General features: G+C 34.3%; 1 protein-coding gene and 1 long non-coding RNA gene across 5 annotated transcripts in view; one reads left to right on the top strand and one right to left on the bottom strand.

Annotated features, from left to right (window-relative positions):
- The window catches only part of LOC126776125 (uncharacterized), a 585155-nt gene that overhangs the window by 106341 nt on the left and 451413 nt on the right, over nt 1-27401 (bottom strand). The window contains exon 1 of one of the 4 annotated variants that reach the window (XM_050498424.1): nt 1468-1478. The exons of the other annotated variants lie outside the window; for them this stretch is intronic. The gene's annotated coding sequence lies outside the window, so the exon portion shown is untranslated. Of the gene's footprint in view, nt 1-1467; nt 1479-27401 lie in introns of those variants that run through there. 4 annotated transcript variants of the gene reach the window in all.
- LOC126776131 (uncharacterized) lies at nt 3959-5072 on the top strand. Its single transcript, XR_007669933.1, has 2 exons — nt 3959-4140; nt 4850-5072. It is a non-coding gene; the product is annotated as an uncharacterized LOC126776131 (long non-coding RNA).

Below are 27401 nucleotides of genomic sequence, written 5' to 3'. Positions count from 1 at the left end.
ATACAGCTTAGTATTTGATAAACAAATTGTTTATCTATTTATTATGTAACGTTTTTCAGTTTTACTGGTGGTAGGGCTTTGTGCAGGCTCGTCTGGGTAGGTACCACCCACTCATCAGATATTCTACCGCAAAACAGCAATACTTGATATTGTTGTGTTCCGGTTTGAAGGGTGAGTGAGCCAGTGTAATTACAGGCACAAGGGATATAAAATCTTAGTTCCCAAGGTTGGTGGCGCATTGGATATGTAAGCGATGGTTGACATTTCTTACAATGCTAATGTCTAAGAGCGTTGGTGACCACTTACCATCAGGTGGCCCATATGCTCGTCCGCCTTCCTATTCTATAAAAAAAAAAAAAAAAGTAACGTACATTGCCGCCTCCATATATTGTTGTGATTTAAATACATTATTATTAAATATATAAACAAATTAAAATTGAATTACATGTTGGATAATACTGGCCAGGATTTCATTCTTTCTTTTTACAAGGAATAAAAAATATCGAAATTTAAATTATAGATGCATAAAAAGTTCACGGTCCAGATTTGAAAACGAACAGTGATTTATACAAACTACCTTACGATCGTTATATAAATATTGATTCAAGCATTTGTAGATTGATGTCAACAGCGCTTATTTCCTGGGAAAGGGTTAGTCAATAGAAAAACCGAACTAACACGATAAATAAGTTCACTTCACGCCGGGGTTAAAACGAAAATAGACTTCCGATATCTATGAGGTGTAAATTTAATAAGATGCCATATCTAAATGTAATGTGTTTGTCTTCAAATTGATATCACACAAAACTATTATAAGATTATATTTTTATTTTAATAACATTATTATTAAAATCCTAGTGTTATAAAATAATTTTATAACACTATTTATTCATCTATTTTTAATAATATCAGATTTTATTTACATTTTCTGTTTTAAATATTTTAATTATTCCATAAATTAATTTGTAATAAATTTTTCATACAATTTATTTACTGAACATATCTTTTTCTTTCAAATTAGAAGTTACTGACAACAGAAATGAGCCGAGATGGCCCAGTGGTAAGAACGCGTGAATCTTAACCGATGATCGTGGGTTCAAACCCGGGCAAGCACCACTGAATTTTCATGTGCTTAATTTGTGATTATAATTCATCTCGTGCTTTACGGTGAAGGAAAAACATCGTGAGGAAACCTGCATGTGTCTAATTTCACTGAAATTCTGCCACATGTGTATTCCACCAACCCGCATTGGAGCAGCGTGGTGGAATAAGCTCCAAACCTTCTCCTCAAAAAGAGGAGAGGAGGCCTTTAGCCCAGCAGTGGGACATTCACAAGCTGTTACGGACAACAGAAAGGGATAATTATATGTGTAATTATTCAGTCATTCCTCTATTATTAAGATTATATATGAACATATTAATCATTACATATACTTATATTCGACGATTTATTTAAAAGATTGTTGTATGTTTTGTTTCTTTAATAAATACATAAATTAACGTGTTTTTAAAATTAGAACAAGAAATATTCCTCTTAAATCGAAGAAATAGACAAAGATAAAACTATTAAAATAAGTAGAACTGAATGATTCTTTTGTAAATGCTTCAGAATTACTGTGTAGGTTTAGAGACAGGTCATCTGGTCTTAAGTAAGAGCCATCCACAGCAAAGTAATTGAATTTCGAAGCTCAAAACGTCATAATCAATATCACGATACGTAAAAACTGAAACATGCTGCAAAATGATTATAATCCTTCAAAATGTAGAAGTATTTTAAATGCAACTAAAGTTATTCAAGACCAATATTTTGAATTTCAGATTTAGTCGTATGATAAAACTTAGGTTGCCTATCAGTTTATTTTTTTGATAAATAAATAATAATGATCCCATGATCGGCGACGCATTGACGGTTTACAAAGTGACTTATATTTCTTAAAGTGATTGCGTCAAAATGGTATTAAGCAGTCCATTTGTTCATATGGCTAACGATTAAAATTAATAAAAACTTTAGAATTTATTTGGAAATGAATATAAATTGATTAGCTACGAGTTTGTTTTTCTTTTACCTTTCCACCGTTCGTTCTACTATTACTATAGCTTGATGAATTTCTTTTTACATTTTTATTTGTTATAACAAACTAACGATCTTTAAAATTCGGCTACTTTTAAATTGTTACTTGTGAAATTTTTATTTAAAATGTTTAATTTAATAAATATGATTTTAATTAATATTAACTCGAGTATGATATCAAGAATGGAAGAAATAATATGACTTACTACGTATTTTTAAATTAAACCACATAACAGGATGATAGAATTCTCACTCATATTTGATCTTGAATTTTTCTATCGCATTCAAAGAATATTCGCCCCAAAAAGTAAACTGTATTTCAATAACAAGCATGAACGCGATTAACGTTAATGCTCGTATATATTCGAATGATATCAAATCCCGCTAATAAATCTAAATAATGCTTATTTTCACGTCATATTAAACGCAATAACGATTTATACAAACGTTTATAAGCGTTTATTGATTTGCAATACGCCTGCCGCATCGCTAAAAGCTAAATAAATGCACTAAAATAAATTCCAATTGCGCGCGGTCGGTCCAGTAATTCTATTGGTGGGCTCAAACCGCAAATGAATTCTGGGCGTTAATAATTATATTATATGGCTGTGTATTTTTTGTTTTATATTTTCGTGGTTGTATAATTATTATAAATTGATTGGTGTGAGAGATATATACTTATATATACATATAAAATAAATCCCCATGAATCGAGATCATATCATTGCAGGTTCAAAATCAGGCAAACACCGCTGTATTTTCAAGTTAAAATTTGTGTTTATAATACACCTCGTGTTCAGCGATGATGCAAAACATCGTAAGGAAACCTGCATGTGTCGGATATCAATAGTCTACATGTATATTCCACCAACTAGTGTTAGCCCATAGCCCAGTAGTGGCAAATTTCCTGTAAATGTCACTTTAATATAAATCCCCATTTGTCGAAATTAGAATATACATTTTAATGGCTGGAATATTTGTTTTCTACTATAATTCCTATCGAATCAAAATAATAGCTATCAAATAATAAAGTTCGACAAATAGAAGTAAAATGTACTGAGCATTTTTGTCTGTGTTAATTTTTATTTAATGTAATAAAAGCGAATGTTTATGACAAATATAAATTTTTATTCAATCCCACTGGAACGTCTAGACGGATTCACATTAAATTATTCAATAAATCGATTGTTTCGATCGAAGTCTTTTAACATGCCACATAATACTACTTTAAAATTTATTTCTATTTATAAAATAATAAAAACCGAAGCGAGTAAGTACTATACTTAAATATCTTTTGAGAATCCAGATCAAACTGGTTTGAATAGATTTTATAACTATTACCAACAGATGGCGCTTTATGACTATTAGTATTTGTAAATTGAGCTGGAGTACTTTTTAATACTAAATATAGTTCTAATGGATTTTTATAGTAATTATAACATAACTTATCGTACCATCCACAAACCTGGCTAGACTTCAGAGCGTCCTTGTATTGCGTTCTTTATGGTACATACCTAACATATAATTTCATATAGATTTCCAAATTAAATCTATCTTTAAAGTTCATTGGAAAAAGGAACTCTAGTAATATGTTTTGAGCTATTGTTGAACGAAGTTGAATAAATAGAATACGTATACGTATCCAGTTACGTCATGATCTAACTGATTTTATTAAGCATCTAAACTTTGAGCTGAACTAATCATTTCAAGTATTGTTACGTCATAAATCACAATAAAAAAGACTGACGTTGATCTCAATTAAAACCTCAAAATACAAAAACCTCTGTCAATGTTTTATTAAATTAAAAAAAGAACACCCATAATTTTATTTACCGTTTATTAAAAATTGAATCAACACTTATTGCGCTGAGTCGGTACGAGGTGAGCGACTCTTATCGGCGGATCTTGATTACTGAAGCCAATTTAGTGGAACATTTTAATTTTTAATAAACCCGCCTCGCCTACTTGGCCGTTTCATTTTACGCAAACATGCCCCGGCATTCACTTGCTTTAATTTTTGTTGCGTTTTCGGCGGATATTATTTTTGTGTACAGGAACAATGATGATGAGTAAGTGGACTATATCATGGCTGGTGGTTTCTCTTTTAAAATTCTAAGAACTATAGCCGATTATGGCGGTCTCTGCGAATAGTGTATCTATATTATAATATAATATATATTGTAAGCCAAGATGGCCTAGTGGTTAGAACGCGTGAATCTTAACCGACGATCGTGCGTTCAAACCCGGGCAAGCACTACTGAATTTTCATGTGCTTAATTTGTGATTATAATTCATTTCGTGCTTGACGGTGAAGAAAAACATCGTGAGGAAACCTGCATGTGACTAATTTCATTGAAATTATGCCACATGTGTATTCTACCAACCCGCATTGGAGCAGCGAGTTGGAATAAGCTCCAAACCTTCTCCTCAAAAGGGAGAGGAGACCTTAGCCCAGCAGTGGGACCATTCACAGGCTGTTACTGTATACTGTATATTATAATACCTCACTTCGTAATAAAATGTTTCTAGATTTGAAGGTCGAATAAGTTCAAATGCGGGTAAGTATAGTTGAGATGGTGGTTAAAGAATACATCGTGAGAGAACCTATATCCGTTGGATGTAATTCTGCTACAAGTCCACCAACTTGTATTGGAGCAACGTGGTTGAATATATTTTTAAGATTGTCCAGAATTGTATAGGTATATATAAATCACAAGACTTAAAAAATCTTGAAGTTTAGAAATTTCTTTAAATGTATTTTTTTTGTTATTTTTTCAGTGAAATATATTAAAAATGTTAGTTACCCCATCGTGGCATTTTAAGCGGCTATACCGCGCTCATATTCAAGCCTTTGGTGTAACATAACCATAATACAATCCGCTCATTACAAGAAAATATAAAGTGATAAGGCTGCCTGAACTCGAACGAATATAACCGGATATTCTAATGAATTTACCAAAATATAAGTGACATAAAACTAAGAAAGGAAATATTTTAGCAACTTTTGGAATTTCATTTTACAAACAATTTGATTATTACACGATAACATCCCTAATAGTTATATCTCCTTTATATGTATATCTTTCTTTTCGAAAATGTTATTGATTTCGGTTACTGTTGATATTTTCAACGGAGAATAGCCAACTACGCTGGATAGTGCTCAAGTGCACAAACACATGTGTAGTGAGTATATTCCTTAGTATCTATTCCTTAGTTCTTGCATAATAAATAGAAAAAAATCAAAGAAAATTATCGAAAACCTCTTGCCTTAGTTGTGTGTAGGTCCTTAGCCCGCACTCAACCACAATACGAACGCTAAGCGCGTGAACTCACGGAACCAATCTAATTTGCGGCGCGGCTCGTGTGCTCCATTAATTGTGCATTACTGTGAACGGTACACGCCCAGCCACTTCTTGTGCCGTATAAAAATCTTTTCTACAAACGTCCGCGTACACTGCTACTTATGATTATTATTTACTAGTCTTCGCCTGCGGTTTCGCCAGTGTTGGATAGCATAAGTCTTTTGCTGTAAAATTTAATAACGATCGGTTTAGCAGCTTAGACGAGAAAGCGTAACAAATAAAGAAATTCACTTTATATATTTATAGTGTTCATTGGAAACTCCTATAGGGAATTTTCGACACAGAACTTTCAGGTGTCCTATATTATTATCAGCAGTATTTCAGTCCAAATCCAATTCTAAACAATATAGTAAGGGAACCATTAGGCCGTCCTTACAATGCACACTCACAGATTAGCACTGGTGGTAGAGATTTGTGCAAGCTCGTCTGGCTAGGTACCGCCCACTCATCAGATATTCTACCGTAAAACAGCAGTACTTGGTATTGTTGTGTTTCGGTTTGAAGAGCGACTGAGCCAGTGTAATTACAGGCGCAAGGGACATCTTGGTTCCCAAGGTTGGTGGCGCATTGGATTTGGATGGTTAACATTTCTTACAATGTCAATGTCTATGGGCGTTGGTGACCTCTTCCCATCAGGTGGCTCATATGCTCGTCCGCCTTCCTATTCTATAAAAAAGCACACCTCCGTTATCAGAGAGGCATATACACATCAATATCTGACGCGCTCGAGTATTAGACTTTTCCTACGACGTTGAAATGGGTATTTTCATATAATTTTAATTTCTTTCTACCATCTAATATTTAAAATGCAATAGGTCCCTACGACGCTCGAGTAAATTTTATTATTTAGCATCATACTATCCTCAAATGCAAATATCAATATCGGTATAGAAATTTGAATAATATTTAACGATTATTAGAAACAAACACACTATTCCATGTTTGAATTAAAATAATTATATATAATACCGATTCGATCATTTTGTATGGCTGTGATCTGCTTTTAAGTAGGCGAATGTTAGCAGGCATACGGTATATAGCATGTTAGTTTACATGGCAGCGCATTGTTGGTGTACCGTACCGTAACAACCTGTGAATGTCCCACTGCTGGGCTAAAGGCCTCCTCACCTCTTTTTAAGGAGAAGGTTTGGAGCTTATTCCACCACTCTAATACGGGTTAGGGGATACACATGTGGAAGAATTTCAGTGAAATTAGACACATGTAGGTTTCCTCGCGATGTTTTCCTTCACCGTAAAGCACGAGATGAATTAAAATCACAAATTAAGCACATGAAAATTCAGTGGTGCTTGCCCGGGCTTGAACCCACTATCACCGGTTAAGATTCACTGGGCCATCTCGGCTCATTGTTGGTGTATGGAATGATTATTAATTATTAAACTTCCAATGTCTCCACTTATTATCAAATATTCATTCGCCTGTCTGCCGTTCTATGTAAATAAAAAAGACTTCGCTGTTATACATATTTTATAAAAAATATCTCTACTTATATAGTATTTCAAATTACGATAGCAGTGTACACTATGCTAAACAATAGTCCCTTCGAGAAAACCTGACGTGTAAACATGGAATTTGCTTTCGGTCCATTTCTGAACGCTGCTAATCTACACTTTACGAATATTATATTATATTTTATGATCATTATATATAATATTCGTTGCTATTAGCCGATTTGATAGACTTAAACTTATATAAAATCAAAATCTAAATATTCTTTACTCTTATAAGAACTTTCTAAGCTCTTTGACTTTTCAATCGTCATCTTACATGATTAAATTCAATGTAAGGTTTGCATAAATTATTGCACCAAGAAGATCCGATAAATAGCTATTGAAATAGTTATTTAAATCCATTATATCTAAATATATCAATATTAAATCACGCGGACGTATCGTACATACATATGGAAAAAGGTATTTACTACATACATCATAATTAAAAAAAAATGCGTCGAATACTCTAAGGAACTTAATATCCTGTTTCGACCTTCGCCAGCATTAATATAAAACTTCAAATTGCTTCAATTTAAAAATAAATAAAATCATCGATACAAATAAAAGTATTTTATTTGTTAAGAGTGTTAAGTGTAGAAGTTAATACCGTAGAATGAATATAGATGTGCCGATGTCCCACTCCATGAAGTATTTTATAAATACGCACTATATATTTCTTTGTTACCGCATTTATCTTGAACGAACACTCCAGACTGTTGCAGTGTGACCGCGATGAGTCTGAACTTCACTTATTAAGTACAAGCTGTATCAACTACGATATCACGCGAACTTAAGACATTATGTATTTCTTTAAAACTTTTTGTTAAAATTCAATTTGTCGCGTGAGAAATGTAAAATTTTTAATCGTGACGCTTAAATCATATCAATTTTTACTCAAATTACGCTCAAAGTTGGACTTGTTCAATTTCGGAATTAACTCTTATTCAATATAGCAGCAATAAACTTGCAGCTGATTTTATCTTTACTATTATAAATGTGCAAGTAGTTCTCTCTGTTACGCTTTCACGGCTAAACCATGAAAGTGATAATATTGATTTTTTTATGAAGAAGGTTAAACCCCAAGAAAGCACAGCTTAGCGTTTGTTTATATATTTTTCCCACGTACATTTAAAATAAATTTAATTTAATTAAAATAAAACATTTCAACTCCAAAGTTAACGTGGCGCCCTGCCGTCTTCTGTTTTTCCATTATCCGGTCAGATCCAAGGGAAATGGCGCTTTTATTTGCTGAATAGTAAATGTTGAGCACTTAGCTTCGCTTGCTTAAAGAATAATATGGACAGTTTGCGCAAGAATAGTTTTCAAAGAACCAGCGCTGCTTAATAATTTTCTGCCTAATTGCTATTAGCATCGGGAGGGTTTTGAAATATTAATCCGTTTGCTTCTCATGTCTTAAAGTAGGATTTAATATTGGATGGATAGCAATGCATTTGTATGAAAATGGGTGATTGTATGTGGAATATTAATCGTGTTACAGATGCGCTATTATGTAATGACTGATGCCTCATTCCAGTGGCTAGCTTTTAAGGCGGCAGAACCCGAGGTCCAGGGTTCAAAATACAGATGAGATAGAGATATTGGGTTTCTCTGTCATTCTCAGTACTATCCTGAAATCTGGAAATTAAAACTCTCTGCCGTTGTATTTTATTTAAATGAAGGGAATAGAGAGTGCCCAAACACACACACACACACACGGTGACCGAAATCGGTCAGGAGAACATCATCATTATCATTTTATTACTTAAAGTTTAATTTAATGTGATCATGTTTAAGGTGACTTCCTGCGGTGTTATTACAAATTTAATTACAAGTAAGTACTTTTGATTGAAAGCAAAGGTAAAGTTAGGTTATTTTTATTTTTTTGGCGTGCCAATTGAATATATGTAGTATATCTCAACCCAAGGACCTTTAACATATCTATATATACTATATATTCTACCGCAAAACAACAGTACTTGGTATTGTTGTGTTCCGGTTTGAAGGGTAAGTGAGCCAATGTAATTACAGGCACAAGGGACATAACACCCAAGGTTGGTGGCGCATTGGTGATGTAAGCGATGGTTAACATTTCCTACAATGCCAATGTCTATGGGCGTTGGTGACCACTTACCATCAGGTGGCCCAAATGCTCGTCCGCCTTCCTATTCTATAAAAAATATATATACAATATTTGAAGTGTTTTGATCCATTATACCTTCAATCAATAACCAATATAACTTATTCAATGAGGATCATTTCATTCGAAAGTACGTTAAATTTTTATTTTCAAAGTTTCCGATCCAGTTATTTAAAAATAAGTAACTGGTTCGGAATTTAGATTTTACCGAGAAGAACCGGCAAAAATTCAGAATTTACTCTTCAATTATTAATTAAACATATAAATCAAATTAAAATTTGTGTCCTGAATGAACAAATATGACCTCACTTTTTTATCATTTATATAATCCTGTACAGTATAATAAGCCTGCTGTATTAATATGTTTCCAGCGTCAGCTTTAAATTTATTTATTAGTAAATGTATAGTATTTATTATTATTATCTTTTTTTTGAATCAATTAAATATATTTACAAAGGTCTCAATGATAATGTCTACTACTTACTTGTGTCTCAATGATAATATTATGGTGCCCACATTGTGCGCAAATACAGATGTACTTTCTATTTCCTCACTTTTATTAGCTGGGGCTTTTTATGGGACGACATATCAACCACGACACGACCGGAATGAGGTCAGGCACAGGACCAACGGTTTTGCGTGATTTTGGAGGCATAACAGTACAAACACTTCCAACTTCCAGACTCCGGGTTGCTGCTGAGAATTTTCTGACAGAAAACCCCAATATTTTTTTATTGGCCGTACCTGGGAAATGAAACCAGGGTCTCCGGGTCTGCGGTCTTACATCTAGACACAAGACCAACGAGGCGGTGGTAACCACTGAACATCAGGTGGCCTATTTTACCGTTGGCCTACCTATAATATACATAAAAAATAAGTCGGTCTTCACAGAATATCACTGTTATTATTCTATACAGAAAGAAGATTAATAATTTAATTATATAACGTTGTTCTACTTAAATAATATTCTAAATAAATTATTAATTTTGAAAATATTTCATCTTCCCACTAATCTATGCCACAGTTTACGGCAAAACCGCGTCTGCTTAAATTAATTCATTCAAACAGTCAGCATCTCATAATCCACTCCTGACGGTGATTACGCAATTTGTCAGTCGGTGGATGAGAGATTGTCTTAGCTTGCGATCTATGAAAATATAATTGCCAAGATGTTTTTTTTTTAATAACAAAAACATCATGTCCAAATTTCTACTATATTATATACTTTTTAACCTTGTCCTGGAGTTTATTATGTCCCAAGTCTAATAAATAGTTAATTATTTATTAGACTTGAGACATGCTTAATACCAGATGTCACAGTGACTATGACTTTAATATACCAGGGATAACTACTGTGAAATATATAATAGTACGTTATTTTATTTATATAAAATAATATTAATATTTTATGAAATAAATTATCGTAATTGGTATAAAAGGCGGATTTAAATCCTGAACTTTAAATTAATATTCAATTAAATTACACACATAATCGTAAATTTCGTTAATATTTATTTAAAATTTATATATATTATGATAATATTAGAAATATTAGTATAATATATTATAAAATAATAATTCTTAGTTATTGAATAAATATAATATGTAATCTTCTGAACCCGTGGCGATCTTTATATTTGACAAATTTTATACATAATAATAACGATTCATCGACCTATCGTATATACGTCCATACTCATACGTATAAATTTGTCCTAAGTTAAAATAAATGATACACATTTTGATTCTCTTACAGTAACAGCCTGTGAATGTCCCACTGCTGGACTAAGGCTTCCTCTCCCTTTTGAGGAGAAGGTTTAGAACTTATTCCACCACGCTACTCCAACGCGGGTTGGTAGAATACACATGTGGTAGAATTTCAATGAAATTAGACACATGCAGGTTTCCTCACGATGTTTTCCTTCACCGTCAAGCACGAGATGAATTATAAACACAAATTAAGCACATGAAACTTCAGTGGTGCTTGCCAGGGTTTGAACCCACGATCATCGGTTAAGATTCACGCGTTCTAACCACTAGGCCATCTTGGCTTTTTAATTTTTTAAATGCATTCTCTTATTTACTTTAAATGCATTCATTACTATTCAACTTCAATGTTAGGGTAATTAGCATTTATACGAATTATACAGACAGATAACGTGATCCATGAGTATATATTTCTTGTTTGTACAGTTCATTTTATAATTATAAAACAGTAATCTACTTTAAATTCACAATTATAAATGCATAAAAATGCACGACAATTAATTAAGTCTCGAAAATCCTAAATAGCTAATTAAGCAGAGACGACTATGGCCTTTATTATAATAAACATAAGCGTGGTAATGCAACGAAATTGCGCAACACGTATATGAAAATACATACTTCTATAAGTGTAGGTGTAGAGTAGCCAGACATTTGCTAGGACATTACACTGGCTTTGAAATTAGTAATTAAAATTATTACCGACGGGTACCTGACGGTAAGGGGTCATAGCCACTAATAGAAATTGGCAATGTAAGAAATATTAACCTTTCCTTATAAAGCCAATGAGCAACCAAACTTGGAAAATAAGATGTTATATCCCTTGTGCCTGTAGTTACATTGGCTCACTCGCCTTTCAAACTGAAACGCAACAATACTAAGCATTGGTGTTTTAAAATCTGGTATGTCGATGGTGCCTACCTGGGCTTGCGAAAAGCCCAACCACCTAGTAAAACTTTACTGTAATTATGTTTGATATATAAAAAAATATGTATTTATTTAAATATTATTGACAAACGCGTTTATTACACGAGTCGTACGCTCATAATATCTAATTATAAGCAACTTTTTCGGTGGCACTGACTTACTTATTTATTTTGAGTAATTTATCAAAGAATGCTTGGTATGTTTTAAGAAGACAATGGTTTTTATCGCCATGAGACAAACCACCGATTACATAATTTTTTTTATTTAATATTTTTCTTATAAAATTTAGATGATGGTAACCCTATTGTGCCCTCACAGCGGCGCGTCTCCCTAGTTTGAGAGCTGTTACTTTTACCAGGGGGCGGCATTGCTTGCTTTGTTTTTCCTAATGTGGTTCGCTCGTTTACGGTAATCAAATGTTTGTGGGCTGTGACAATTTCAACCGTAGAATGTAAAGTTAAGCTGAAGTTGGTATTGACTTGGGTGGTTTGGGATTTTTCTAATATTTTTTATGAGTGGTACCTACCCAGACGAGCTTGCACAAAGTCCACCAATGAGTATAAAATGTTTTTTTAAAATTTGTATTGTATTAATATAGTATAGACTGATGTAAAACAAATAAAAATATTAATAAGTAATATGTTATTACCCCATCGTAACAAAACAAAAAAATCCCGCTGAGTTTCTGTCGCCTGTTCAGGTTGGGGTGATTTCTTTTCTGAACCGGTGGTAGTTTTTAATTTGACGATCGATAAGTAAGTGTAATGCTTATTGAATAAAGTTATTCGATTTGATTCACTTAACAGAAATCATAATGCAACTTAATCTAACAATTCTGTTTATTTTCAAAACTATAGTAAGTTGTTTATGTTTTTTTTAAATATTTATATTAATTCAAATTTCGATTACTAGAAATTTATCAGTTTTTTAAAGAGTTTGACTATAAATCAAAAGCTAGCATACTATTAACATTTTCCTTTATACTTCATGTTGTATCTTAACATAGAACGCAGTTATATATTATATATAAATGATAGAAACAATAAAATTTCATAGCCTGTCATAAAATAAAGGTTCAAGGAAACATAAGAAAATTTGATTTTACAATAAAACACGGAAGACATTTTCATTTTTTGTTTGATTAAAAGTGACTGCAATATCACGTGTTAATGTCAAATTGGATTGTCCAATGTTCAAATGTTATGCTACTTAGGTGTGGTATGGATTTTTACCTTATAGACTTGATGATAGGGCTTCGTACAAGCCTGTCTGGTTAGGAACCATCAACTCACCACATATTTTTACCAATAATACTTAGTATTACTGTGTTTCTAGTTTTCCGATTGAAGAGTGATTAAGCCAGTGTAATAACAGGCACAAATGATATCTTAGTTCTCAAAGTTGGTGGAGCATTGGCGATATAAGAGATAATTAGTATTTCTTACAGCGCTAATGTCTATTGTTGGTGGTGATCAGTTACCACCAGGCGACCCATTTGCTCGTCTTCTTACTAGCTAGAGGTGCCAACTGGTGTCAGCGGTATCATTGGGGTAAATGGTGTAAGAATCAAATCAAAATATACTTTATTCAAGTGGTCCCATGCGAATCCCACTTTTGAACTATTATTTTACAAAAAAAAAACTAAACTTAAAGCTACCACTGGCCCGGAATGTAGATTACATCGAAAGGAACCGGCAACAAAACTCAGTAGTTACTCATTTAGGTTATATTTGTAATTAAATATAATTTAGAACAAACATATTTATTTATTTATTTATTTGGATGTCCAACAGTTGTACATAACACACATTCAAATCACTTTTTACATTAACTTAAAACTAAATATGCACAACCAATTACAGAAGAACACACCATTCACAAACACAATTACAAAATATACAAATCAAAAATAGAATAAAAAAAGAAAATAAAAATATTTAAATAAAGAAAAAAAACAAAAACAGAAACAAAAGGTAGTAACTAATTAAATATAGCAACATTCATAGCAACATTCGCCTTTTAATTTTTAGTAAACAGTTATTTTGCAATTAATTCCCGTTAATATACGTCAAACAATATTTAATTTCAAAAGTTATGTTTAAGGTGATTGTTTAAACGTACGGAGGAGGTAATTTCAACTAATCACAACTTGATTAAGATGTTGATGTTGCAAATATAAACAAGCCCATATTGCGAAGCGCCCTCTGCCGTCGAAATTAAATTTTAATCAAAACATTGTTCAGTGAGTTTGGCGAAAATAAATTTACTTTTAAACAATTTCGTTGTTGATATCAGATTTTGCATATTTGGGGATGTTTGGGCTCCTGTTCGTATAAAGGTTTTTATATATGCCTTTAAAAGTTGAACTGCTACATCATCAATCGCAATATTTCTCAAATTTGATTTTCATTTTAAGACCATTGAGTGTTTCTATGTAATGTGAGGCAGGCAGGCATATATTTCACCCACTAAGCGTCCGTGCCCTTATTTAGCTTAATTGCTATATTCACATATAATATATTGTTTTATTTAATGTTTGCATTTTTAAAAAGTTACAATTAATTTACAATGCGGGCATAAACTATCATTGCCCAAGTGTTTGAAGACCGGTTGCTCGGGGAGCTCCACTGCTCAAATTCGCTGCCGGCTCAGTAACAGTTCCCGTTTTATTGATGTATGGGCTTTACGTGCTTACCGAGGCACGGGAGTGTTCACACTTCCAACTTCCAGACTCCGGGCTGCTATTGAGAATTTTCTGAAAGAAAAACCCCATAATTTTTTATTTGCTGGATCTGGGAATTGAACCCAGTATCTCCTGGTCTGCGGCCTTATATCTAGCCACTAGACCATCGAGGCAGTAATCACTAGTAAACCTGGTTAATAATATTAATCAAAATAATTGCTTTGTATCGACAACTTTAGGTACCTTAAATTCCACTATCAATAAGCTATACAATTACCAAACGTTTAATGCTACAAGGACATTACTTGATTAAAGTAATAATTGCTAGAAATAAAATGATGAATAAATTGACCTAATAAAAAAACCTTTATTAATAAAATATGAATGGTTAGGCGGTAATATTTTTTTTACGTTATAAACATTTTAAAGTTGATGTCAAATAAGAAATACCTTGTTAAAGAACAGACAGACAGGATGTGAATCTTAGTCGAAGGGTGCAATTTCAAAGGCGGGCAAGTACTGGTCAATTTGTATTTATAATTCATCTCGTGCTCGGCGGCGAAGGAAAATTTCAGATGATTGATTTAATCCTAGCACAAAAATATCCACTAAACAAAATTAGAGCAGCTATGTGGGTTAATCCACATAGCTGCTCTAATTGTCACGTTTTCTCATCGAGAAGAGAGGAGGTTTTTGCCGAGTGGTGGGACAAAAAAAGAATGTTTATTTGCAAGGTTTCATTCAAGGTTAGTTAGCCTATATCATAATTAGAAGGAGTTCACAATTAGCTACGTGAAGTGAATTCACAAACTTGATTCCTCCTACTTCGCAGTTCATTAAAAAATCGGCTTCTGGGAAAATTTAGCTTCACTTATTAATAAATTTTATTATTATGTTATCTGGTTAATAACACAATAAAATAATATCATATTGACAATAAGAGCGTGGTGTTCGTATTCGATTTTTATACTTTCCGGTCGTTTGCTGTATTGCTGAAGGTCGTGTCCACTCTGATCTAGGGTCTGGGTCACGATCTCTGTCAATTTCTCCATTCTGTCCTGCCGTCAGCTTTTCTTAGGGCTGTGGTCACTTTTAGACCAGTGAGGTTGGTAACTAGGCCCGACCACAATAATATAAATGTCAAATAAGAAATACCTTGTTAAAGAACAGACAGACAGGATGTGAATCTTAGTCGAAGGGTGCAATTTCAAAGGCGGGCAAGTACTGGTCAATTTGTATTTATAATTCATCTCGTGCTCGGCGGCGAAGGAAAATTTCAGATGATTGATTTAATCCTAGCACAAAAATATCCACTAAACAAAATTAGAGCAGCTATGTGGGTTAATCCACATAGCTGCTCTAATTGTCACGTTTTCTCATCGAGAAGAGAGGAGGTTTTTGCCGAGTGGTGGGACAAAAAAAGAATGTTTATTTGCAAGGTTTCATTCAAGGTTAGTTAGCCTATATCATAATTAGAAGGAGTTCACAATTAGCTACGTGAAGTGAATTCACAAACTTGATTCCTCCTACTTCGCAGTTCATTAAAAAATCGGCTTCTGGGAAAATTTAGCTTCACTTATTAATAAATTTTATTATTATGTTATCTGGTTAATAACACAATAAAATAATATCATATTGACAATAAGAGCGTGGTGTTCGTATTCGATTTTTATACTTTCCGGTCGTTTGCTGTATTGCTGAAGGTCGTGTCCACTCTGATCTAGGGTCTGGGTCACGATCTCTGTCAATTTCTCCATTCTGTCCTGCCGTCAGCTTTTCTTAGGGCTGTGGTCACTTTTAGACCAGTGAGGTTGGTAACTAGGCCCGACCACCGTGTGGGGCATCGACCACTTGGTCTTTTCCCCTCTACTTTGCCAAGCACCATCAGCTTGTCTAGGCTGTCAGGCTGCCTTCGCGCTAAATGACCAAAATAACGAAGGACACGCCGGTAGCAAATACTTGAAAGTCTCGTTTTTATTTGTAGTTGTTGCAGGATCGAGACATTGGTTTTCTTGGCCGTCCACGGTATATGCAGAATTCTTCGGTAGCACCACATCCCGAACGCGTCCATCTTCATCCTCTCCAGTGAGTGAATTGTCCAGGATTCCGAGCCATAAAGAAAGATGGAGAATAACAGAGTGTGAACGAGCCGTTTTTTTCGTTTTGTTTGTTATTTTCCTGTTCTGCCATATTCGGGTCATTTTGCTCATTGCAGACTTGGACATCATTTGAGATCGTCGCTGGATCTCCTTTTCACAGCCTCCTTGGTTGGTCAGTAGTGAGCCAAAATACAAAAACTCAGAGACAAATTCAAGGTCACTTAGTTCTCCGGTTCGAGTTAGTGTACCAGCCCTGTCTACTATTAAAACTTTAGTCTTTGCTGACTGTTAGACAAACCTTCTCGCTTTCGTATTGGACTCTTCTGAAGAGTTCGCCAAGTTCTTCTTCGGATGACGTGATTAGAGTGGTATCATCCGCATATCGAAGGTTGCTTATTTTCGTCCCGCCTATCGAGATGCCGCACTGCCGGTCATCTAAAGCCCTTCTCATGATAAACTCCCTGTAGATGTTGAAAAGGATGGGGGATAGGAGGCACCCTTGCCATACCCCTTTCTCCGGTTTGAAAAGGTCCCGATATCGCGTCATTGACTCAAGATTGTTATACAAGTCATATAAATTTAATTGTATGTGGTATATATTTAATTTATGAAAAATAATACTACTCAGTATTATTTTCATCTCATGCTGGAACTTCTCGGTAATTTGATCCCCATTACAATTCAAAATATCTTGTCCTAACTTGTTGATATAATTGATGGCAACTTTAATTGTCTCTTGTGTAATACAAGTGTAGACAATCGTGTTACCAATCAAAATGAGCAGTACTGTGATGTATACAATCTATAATCGTTTTAATATTATCTAGAAGAATTAACTTCCTTGTCAGTGTTAGATTTATTCTTCAAATACTGGATCAATTAAAGACATTGGATTTTTCTGTCAAAACATCTCAGCATATCGAAGTTAGGATAGTTTATAGTAATACTTCTATGCCTGGAGGCACGTAAAGCCCTTGGTTCTCCGATCATGTCGGAATGACAAACAAGGTTTGCACTTTAATATCTCCTATTCAGAAATTTATAGTAAAGGGCTTGTAAGAATTTGGTCTGGAGCATATTATTTATTATAGAGAAAAATATTTCTATGTTTATTAATTTTAGTGAAATGTTAAATACCTCTTAATCAATTAAATTTGAACTGTTTAAATTAAATAGTTTCCCAGCTTTTAATTTTTTTTATTAATGTTCCAACACTTAAGCTTAGGTAATTACGTCAATACAACGCTTTTAAAAACGATCTTGGCTAATCTTAAATACAGTAACAGCCTGTTAATGTCCCACTGCTGGGCTAAGGCCTCCTCTCCCTTTTGAGGAGAAGGTTTGGAGCTTATTCCACCACGCTGCTCCAATATGGGTTGGTAGAATACACATGTGGCCGAATTTCAATGAAATCAGATACATGCAGGTTTCCTCACGATGTTTTCCTTCACCGTCAAGCACGAAATGAATTATAAACACAAATTACGCAATTGAAAATTCAGTGGTGCTTGTCCGGGTTTGAACTCACGATCATCGGTTAAGATTCACGCGTTCTAACCACTGGCCCATCTCGTCTGCTAACACCTGTATACGTAATATATTCTAATATTAAATGAATACAAATTCAATATGAGACACGTTAAAAAGAAATCCGTGTATAGTAAGCATATCGACATTTATCAAAACATAAATAATGCAAAATGTATCTTCGAACGGGGATTTGTTTTTACCTTATTTGTGATTCAGGGCCTTTGGAACATAATAAGGAAACATGTCAGTACACTGAGGCACTCTACAGTGCGAGAGACAAGTTTTCATCAAAATGGAATGGTAAAAGGAGTTTTTGTACAAATATTTGTGTTTTATAAAGTTATTTAATTATAACTAATTTAGGTTAATGTTATAATATTCATTTTGAAACAGGAAATCGTTGTATTCAGATGACACAGTACTGATTGGAGTGGCGCCAAATTGAAGAGGCCTATGTCTATATATATCTATATATTGAAGTATATACTCGATAGTTATCCATCAAGGCTGAGGGATGGTTGGCCATGATAATGAATGAAAAAGATCATTTAATTTAATTGTTATTATATATATTATAGAAATGAATGGTGGTATATCGTTTAATAGACTTCCATACCGTCTGACCGATAAAATGAAAGTTGAAACAGATACTAGTGCAATTTTTACAATATAATTGATTTTAAAGTTAAGTTAAAAGGCTTATGAAAATTATAAAAGGCTAAACTTATAAAAAACTAGACTTATAAAAGACGATATTATGTTTGCAAGACTCGTTTAATTATAGCTTTGTTAATTTCAAATGGTAAAAACTGTAAACTGTAAAATTCAATATTAATAAAATAACTTGGCCCTTAAAACAGTTGCCAGAATAACACTTATTATTTTCAAAAGCAATTTACATACATCATGTGATCAGGATAATTTTGGATCTTCATTGAAGGCATCTAAAATAGGAAGTGGCATTGTAAAGCTATTTTTAGTCGACTGCAAAGAATAAGGAAATTCTCAATTCAATCTTTATACGAGTATGTTACGCGATATCCTTTTCGGTTATGAATCAATATTATTTTTAATAAAATAAGACGTATCGCTTTGGTATATAAGGTATCTTAATAGAGTTTCTTTGCCTTAATATCAATAATAAGTAATGAAATCCATTCAATAATATCTTAGTATTCAGTTTAGTACGTTTCCATATAAGTACGCTTAAATATACGAATTTTATATTAATTTTTATATATGTTGTAATATCAGCTCGCAAAGTTGATCAAATGAACCCATGACCCTTATCTCGGGCAGACCTCGAGTCATTAGGCCAACGAGGCGTTTTAATGGACTTACACTATTAACTGCTGGATTAACGGTCGGAAACGCCGTCCGCAAACCTAATTGGAGTTTTTATTGCCTTTATAGATCACCTACTGAGGTGTTGTAAGCGAAAACTACGATGAGGGATTCGCGGTGTACGTTACTGATAGTCGGTTCTTTGTTTATTATATATATATATATACTAGAGTTCACCGACGGCTTCGCCGTCATGTTAGGTGACTGTATGTATGTTGTTACTGGTGGTAGGGCTTTGTGCAAGCTCGTCTGGGTAGGTACCACCCACTCATCAGATATTCTACCGCAAAACAGCAATACTTGATATTGTTGTGTTCCGGTTTGAAGGGTGAGTGAGCCAGTGTAATTACAGGCACAAGGGACATAAAATCTTAGTTCCCAAGGTTGGTGGCGCATTGGATATGTAAGCGATAGTTGACATTACTTACAATGCCAATGTCTAAGAGCGTTGGTGACCACTTACCATCAGGTGGCCCATATGCTCGTCCGCCTTCCTATTCTATAAAAAAAAAAAAAAGGTAAGGGGAGAGATGTTGGTGTTGGGTGGATGGGTTTTTACGTTGTAGGACATATTATTATGTAGTACACTAGTACTACATATATTGTAGAAGTATCTATAATTAGTACTACATGTTAAGGGATGCGGGGAGCAAGTGTTGGTTATAAAAAGTAACCGTGGGGTCCAAATTTGCTTCGTAACGAATTTCATCAAAATCGATTCAGTTGTTTAACTGCGAAGAAGATCGGACAGACAAGGTCATTTTCGCATTTTTAATATTAGATTAAGACGCTAAGTCTGTGGAGATTAAGTTATTAAGGAAAAAAATCGATATTGTAAGTGACAGTGAATCATTGTAATTAAAAGTACAAAAGACATAATGTCTATGTCTACAGAATATCAATAAATATCTATTATATCGAAATCTATTATATAGGGTATAGGATTGAATTAAAGATAAACAGCTTTACTTATAAAGGTTACTTAGCGGATGTTAAGTTAAACACAGAATCTCCCTTTCTGTTAACATTGAATTGACATTCGAAGGACCAAAGTAACTAAACTACCCGTGCAAGCCTATAGGTATCATCCACTCATCAGATATTCTACCATCAAACACTAAGTGATCCTAAGAATTGTTGTGTTCCAGTTTGAAGGGTGGGTGAGCCAGTGTAACTACCAAGTTGAAGTATTTAAGTAGTCCCAAGTTTAGTGTATAGTTTAGTGTTTAGATGTATGGTTTAATATTTCATACAACGCCAATGTCTATGTGGTAAGGACGATTCCGAAGGCCCATTTGCACGTCCGCCTCCTGTATAAAAAAAAAAAAAAATCGAATGCTAACAAATATATGAGAATGCTTGACTGTTGATGCGTTTCCCTATTCAATAGAGAAATCGGTGGATAATACATATTTAAACCATTAAGTTAAAGAGTTTGTACGGTTGAACATGCTTATCTGGAAATGTAAGTGCAATGTGGTTTTTTTGAAATTATCGTGTATCGTTTTTTTTACATATAAGTTATTAACGCTTAATCAATAGTTTAATACCAATTTAATAATATTTTTTTACATTTTTTCATATTATTTGTTACTCATCCCTACCCGATATAAAACTTGGGCAGTCAGCTCTTCTTATTAGACCGTAGAGTGTGTTCCGCTTAATTATATATATTTTTTTCAAATTACAATTGCTATTATTTTTATTTAATAAAAAAAAAACGACGCACTATAATTAACTTGGAAAAATCTGTTCTCGTTTTTATAAGCATTACTTTGTTAGAAAATGTACGATGTATTTTCTAAACGAGTTCTTTAAACTCTATAAAGACGTCAATGCAGTTAATCGTGATAAATGCGGCAGTGACATCTAACCGATAGCTGGATGAGACCGGTTCAAACTAGATCGGGCTGGATCAAAGCGGATTAGGGCTGTCAAAGGCCTGAATTTCCTAAATAGAGTAAATACTAGTATTACCTGATTAGTGAAGTAGATTGTAAATTTTGCGATCCTTACTTGAGTTATATTTTTTATTATTTAGAAAGATACTAATTATATTCTACATAGTGAAGTATAATTGTTCGTTAAATTTGTAAATTCGGCAGCAAATTGTTCATTTGCAGCCTCATAAACTTGTAACAATTATTGCCTGATTAAATAAGGTTCGTGTGAAGATCCCAGAAAACGTTCAAGAATATTTAATTGTATAATTAAAAATAATCGTTAAGTAATGTTTGCGTGAAAGAAATTCTGCTAAGTTTCTTTCACCGGCTCTGCACAGATCTGAGGTATTTATTTCCAAGCCGGTGGGATATATTTGGTAGTCGATACGCAAACGTGACGCTTCTATACTTTGAATAGAGATTTCTGACTCATTTTGACACTAGACCAAAGAAACCGCGTAATAATGACACGTAGACGATATATATTTTTTTTTATATTTGAAATGGAATAGGCGTTTCTCTTCCATCTCACCTGATGGAAAGTGTAGATGAAGACGAAGATGGTACACGCCCATCCAAAAGAAACCTGTTCACTCTACTCTTAAACGCTCCAGAGTTCAATTTATCAGGAAAAATAGACCCAGGCAGGTCGTTCCAAATCAAGCGACTCTCACCAAAAACGAGCTGTCAAACCGTTTAGTTCGACTTTTGGGTATGTCAACAACGTATGGATGAAACTTTTGCCTGTGCCTAGTAGTCCGATAAAGGAATGGAGATGGCTCAATCAGTTTGAAAATAGCCTTCGAGCACTCTCCAAAGTGTCTCCTATAATAAACCGATAAGCTGGCAACTCGACGACGATGCTCAAGGGTGTGTAGTCTGCTGTTTGAGAGCTTTTCGTTGTTAATTAACCTATGGGCTCTTCGGTCAACTGAGTCTAAAGCTTCCAGATGATATTTGGCTGCACCGTCCAAGAGGTGACTGCAGTACTCCATGCAGGATCGGACTTGGGCAGTGTAAAGGTTAAGCAGCTGTTCAGAGCTGAAGTACCGCCGAATTTTAGAAAGAATTGATAATTTCTTGGACGCCGCTTGTACCATAGACTCAATTTGTTGGCCAAAGTTGAGATTAGAGGTGATGGTAATACCTAGAAGCCCTAGATGGTTAGTAATCGGTAAGGATACACTTTCGAAAGTTTCGCGGAGAAAAGACACGCCTGTATTTTGGAAGGGTTGAACTAGACAAGATTGGCGTCACCCCAATCGGACACCCACTGCAATGTTACGTTCACCCGTTCAATCATGGACTCTCTCAAGGACCGTTTTTTCTCTGGACTAGCTCGTGAGTTGGACATGTACCTCTCAATTACGATGCTGTCATCGGCGTAGTTAATAATTATTTATATCATACATAAACTATATGCTCACGAGGTTCATTTTTCCTAACGATTGTAACGATTGTAACTTGATAGATTAGAAAGTCGTAAGGAATCGTGATATGAATTCTTCAATTGATTGATTGCTTTCCATCCCTTTTTTAAACATAACGACTATTTTTGCAAAAACTATTTAAGAACGCCGTAAGTTATTTTATTTTTTAAACAATATGAAATAAGTGAGAGCTCTTTTATAAAATATACAATATAGTAATAATGATATATTATTATTATTATAAATATTCGTAACAGCCTGTGACTGTCCCACTGCTGGGCTGAAGGTCTCCCTTTGTAAGGAGAAGGTTTGGAGTTTATTCCACTACGGTGTTGAAATTAGACACATGCAGGTTTCCTCACGATATTTTCCTTCACCGTATAGCACGAGATGAATTATAATCACAAATAAAGCTCATGAAAAATCAGTAGTGCTTGCCCACGTTTGAACACACGATCATCGGTTAAGGATCATGCGTTCTTTCCACTGGTATATTTATAGTATATAGTATAGGGCTATGCTTCAAGAACAAATTCGACACTTATAGCAGATCTCGGTCGTGAAATGTCAGAAAGTGACCATTGTAATAATATTTCAAGAATACACGCATCAAAATAGTATGTCACCATCACTCGGTTGTCGACATTTAACGCTTACGTAATGAAGTGAGTTCTTACAGAAGAGTACTACTGTTGTTTATGTAAAATTACATGACAATTACAAATTAGATTTCAATAAAACGCTAATATTACATATGGGACGGCCCAATGTCAAATGATAAGTGAAAATGTTAAAAGATTGTTAGAAAAAAACTGAGCTCAAATAATTGAACAAACGAGCTATTCCCATAGCGTCTATAATTACATCGCGAACTTCGAGAGTAAAGAAACAAAAGGATTTTTTTTAACTACATCGGATATTGTTCTCCCGCGAATTTATACGACGCTGTTTCTTTTGCAATTCGACTAATATTTCAAGAATTCCTTAGGTATTCGTTAAAAATTCAGTGACATAAGACTCTTTAGACAAACTCTTTCGATGAATTCAATACAAACAAATTTTATATATTCATTAAACCACTAGCAGCAAAGATTAGTTTTTTCGTACTATAAGTAGGCGGACGGGCAAACGGGCCACGACATTGGCCTTGTAAGAAATATTAACCAACTCTAACATCGCCAATGCGCTACCAACCTCGGGAACTAAAATGTTATGTCCCTCATGTATGTAGCTACACTGGCTCACCCTTCAAACAAGAACACAACAATACTAAGAATTTCTATTTACTGCTAAATATCTAATGAGTATATGATATAAAAGTAAACTGACATCAAAACGTTTTATAAAATTAAAATTTAACACTTTTCATATAATACAAAGCTAATACTATGCATTGATATATGTTTTTGCATTTATCTACATATATATCACTTTTGGCATTCACCCTTTCAAATTCAAATGAGTTAATTTAATCAGACTCGAACAGATTCTAATACAAGTGAATTCTGAGATGAGATTCAAAGAATATGTATACTAGATGATCAGGACTTTTGTGTTTATTCAGAATAGAAAGTTCAATTGGGATAGACATGGCTCAGCTGCTTTAGTTTAATAACATTTTGGCAAACAGTTCACTTTATTAAAACATTTTAATGAAATGAAAATTGTCAAGAAAGAGTTGCTAAAGAGTTCTAAAAAACGTGAACACTAAGAAATAAATGAAGTAAAAATATATAATTATTAGAAATCAAGAAAGAAATAGGTTTTTTAAAAAGAGATAAATCAAAATAACTATACAACCATAAAGTAAACGTATATCGACACATACAATTTAGAAACTGAAATATTATTTATGAGATATCCGAGAGTCCAAGCAGTGTCTTAAAGCCAGCATGGCCGGCCGATAAGCTCGGCAGGGCCAGTCCCCACTATGATGATCACCACGTGATCAAGTCGCGCAGCTAGGCACGCCCCGTCGGAAGACATTCCTAACAAAATATATGACGGAGCAAAGGCCTCTACACTGTTTTTAAAAAGCATTACGTCATGTTCTCCACTGTCACTCATATTAAACTAATAATTTGTACGTGTTTTAAATATCAATCAGTAAAATAAACTATACCATGTAAATTAAAACTTTTAATCAAAACCACACTTATTTATTTATACAAAATAAAAATAGTAAACAAGTATTTACAATATAAAAATAATAAAGGAGAAATAAAGCTAATTTGTGCCGTTGAGCCGCTCGTTCCGTTCTGCCTCGCGACCAGTCCCTTTTTTTTTCACGCAATGGAAACCTTCAGAAAGGTACCTCCCATGTGTCACGGGGTTTTCGTGTGTACGGGGGTCGTTCCACCAAGTTACCGTTACATTAATAAAACTCATCATAAAGATTATAAAATTTTAATTATAAAATTTATAACATAAAAATCAGGGGGTGGGCCGTTGACAGTATCTGGTCAATTAAGTTAACATTAAAACTTTACAAATATTACAAGTTAATTGTAGGCGAGTTGGCGTCGGTTAAAATTAAGTGATATATATAAATAATAAGTAAGCAGGATAGTGCAAAACCTGAACGCAGTGTCACAATGAGTGAGCAAACAAATAAAAGCAGTGCGAAGCAGGAAATAGCACCAGCAGCAACAGCAGGCCACTGGACAAGCAGCCTCTCCACAAAACAGCAGAGCCTCCAACAGCTCCAAATCAGCAACAATTCCTCGGTTGAGTCGATCGAACAATATTATATTACTTTGTAATGCAATATACAAAGTATATATAAAATTAAGAAAAGTAAACACTCCCTGTGAACAAAACACCTTATTACCTATCTTGCGTAAATACTAAGAAGGTCCTAAGAATGCCCTCGACATAGGTACAAAGAAAAATAAGTTAATAAAACCAAGTAATAACCTAGACAATTGAGGTTATTAAAGTTAACTTTTAAAGTGTCGGAACATGGAAAATTATTGCTTAATTAGCAATAAAATAATATTAGAAAGCAAGGACTATATTTAAATTAATGAAACAAAGCTTTTAAGCAATTCGAATCACATTAGGATTCGACCCAGGTCACCTAGTACATTGATAAAATCTATGTTTAGTTTTTGAATAAAATTTGAACAAATTGATTAAAATAAATATTGAACCACGTGATATATTGACTATTGAATGTAATTTATGTGTCGACTCACCTCAGGAGTGTTTAAATATGTAGAAATAAGGCAATATATGACTTATATTGCACGTGGCACGGTTTTGATACAAAGACTGGAATTAAACGAAGAATCGATTAAATACTACTTAAATAACAAAAAATATGCCTCGACTAAACGAATACAACGTGTTTTACTTACGGTTTGGTAACCCGAACCTCTCAAATAAGTTTTACAAAATAGATGACGTAGGTAACCCTCCGGTAGTATAATTTTCTATATAATCTGAAACGAATATAAAAACCAATATACGAAATGTACAAACAATATATTCAATGCCAACGATCCACTATATTTAACGAATATAATTACAAAAAGGAATATATTTAATCGTTTAAAACTGACAGGCGTCGGTAAGCGACCGGCGCCTGCTCAATGATCAAAAGGATCCGAACATCGTAGTGCTGCCATCTCTCAAACCGCATAGATAATAAATGTCGAAACAATGAATGCCGATTCGATAACCGTAATTTATTTTATAAGCCGCTTAGATTAGGTAAAATAAATACAATATTTTAATAAAATTAAAATATTGAAAAATTAAATTTTTAAGGGTTACACATGGGGGGGGGGGGAACTGAGTTATGTGGGATTCTTACCCACTAATACCACTGCGATGGCCGTCCTCGGCACGGATCGGAGAGGCTGCGGGATCGTGTTGATATATGGATGATATAGGGATGAGGCCGCATTTGCGGCCTCTCTCGTGCTTTGCTCCGCTCTTGGATCGGCGGAGCTCTCCTCAGGAGGCAAAGGTAATAAACCTCCCCCCCCGCACTCCTCACTAGTACGTACAGCAGTGCGAGGCCATACCGGCTGCCGTCATCATCAGGGCCGTCTGAAATAAGACACGCGAGGCCTCCATCTCACGCATCTACGGCCCCAGGGTTACGCCCTATCTTTAGCCAGGGCATCGGGGCTGATCGACCCTTTCCCGTTCCCGCTCCGCCGTCTCCTTCTGGACCATGACGGTCTTACAGAAGGAGGCTACGGCCCTCCACGCCGATTCTATGCGGAGATCGCCGACACGATTGCTCGCAGGGATAGGTCTTGTCTGACTTTGCGAACCAGGATCTCCCTCTCCACATTCCACGCGGGGCACTTATTGTAATATTAAAAACTTCTTATTCACCATTCCTGGATGGCGTTTGAGCGCCATCTAGAATTAGATGACAGAATTTCAAAATAGTCAACACAATTAATAACATAAATTATTGTTATAACAATGTGTGAATAATGACTTCTATAATTGTCTAAAAATATGCGATGATTTTAGAACCGTAATAAAGTTAAATATGTAAACTAATATTAAACTATTAACATTTATGACGATTTACGCATACACAACTCACAAAATCATCAATCACATAGTTATGTGTTT

Source organism: Nymphalis io, chromosome 19 (genome assembly GCF_905147045.1).
Source record: "Nymphalis io chromosome 19, ilAglIoxx1.1, whole genome shotgun sequence".
Taxonomy (NCBI): domain Eukaryota; kingdom Metazoa; phylum Arthropoda; class Insecta; order Lepidoptera; family Nymphalidae; genus Nymphalis; species Nymphalis io.
Note: the sequence above shows the minus strand (reverse complement) of the source record. Positions and strands in the feature narration are given on the sequence as shown.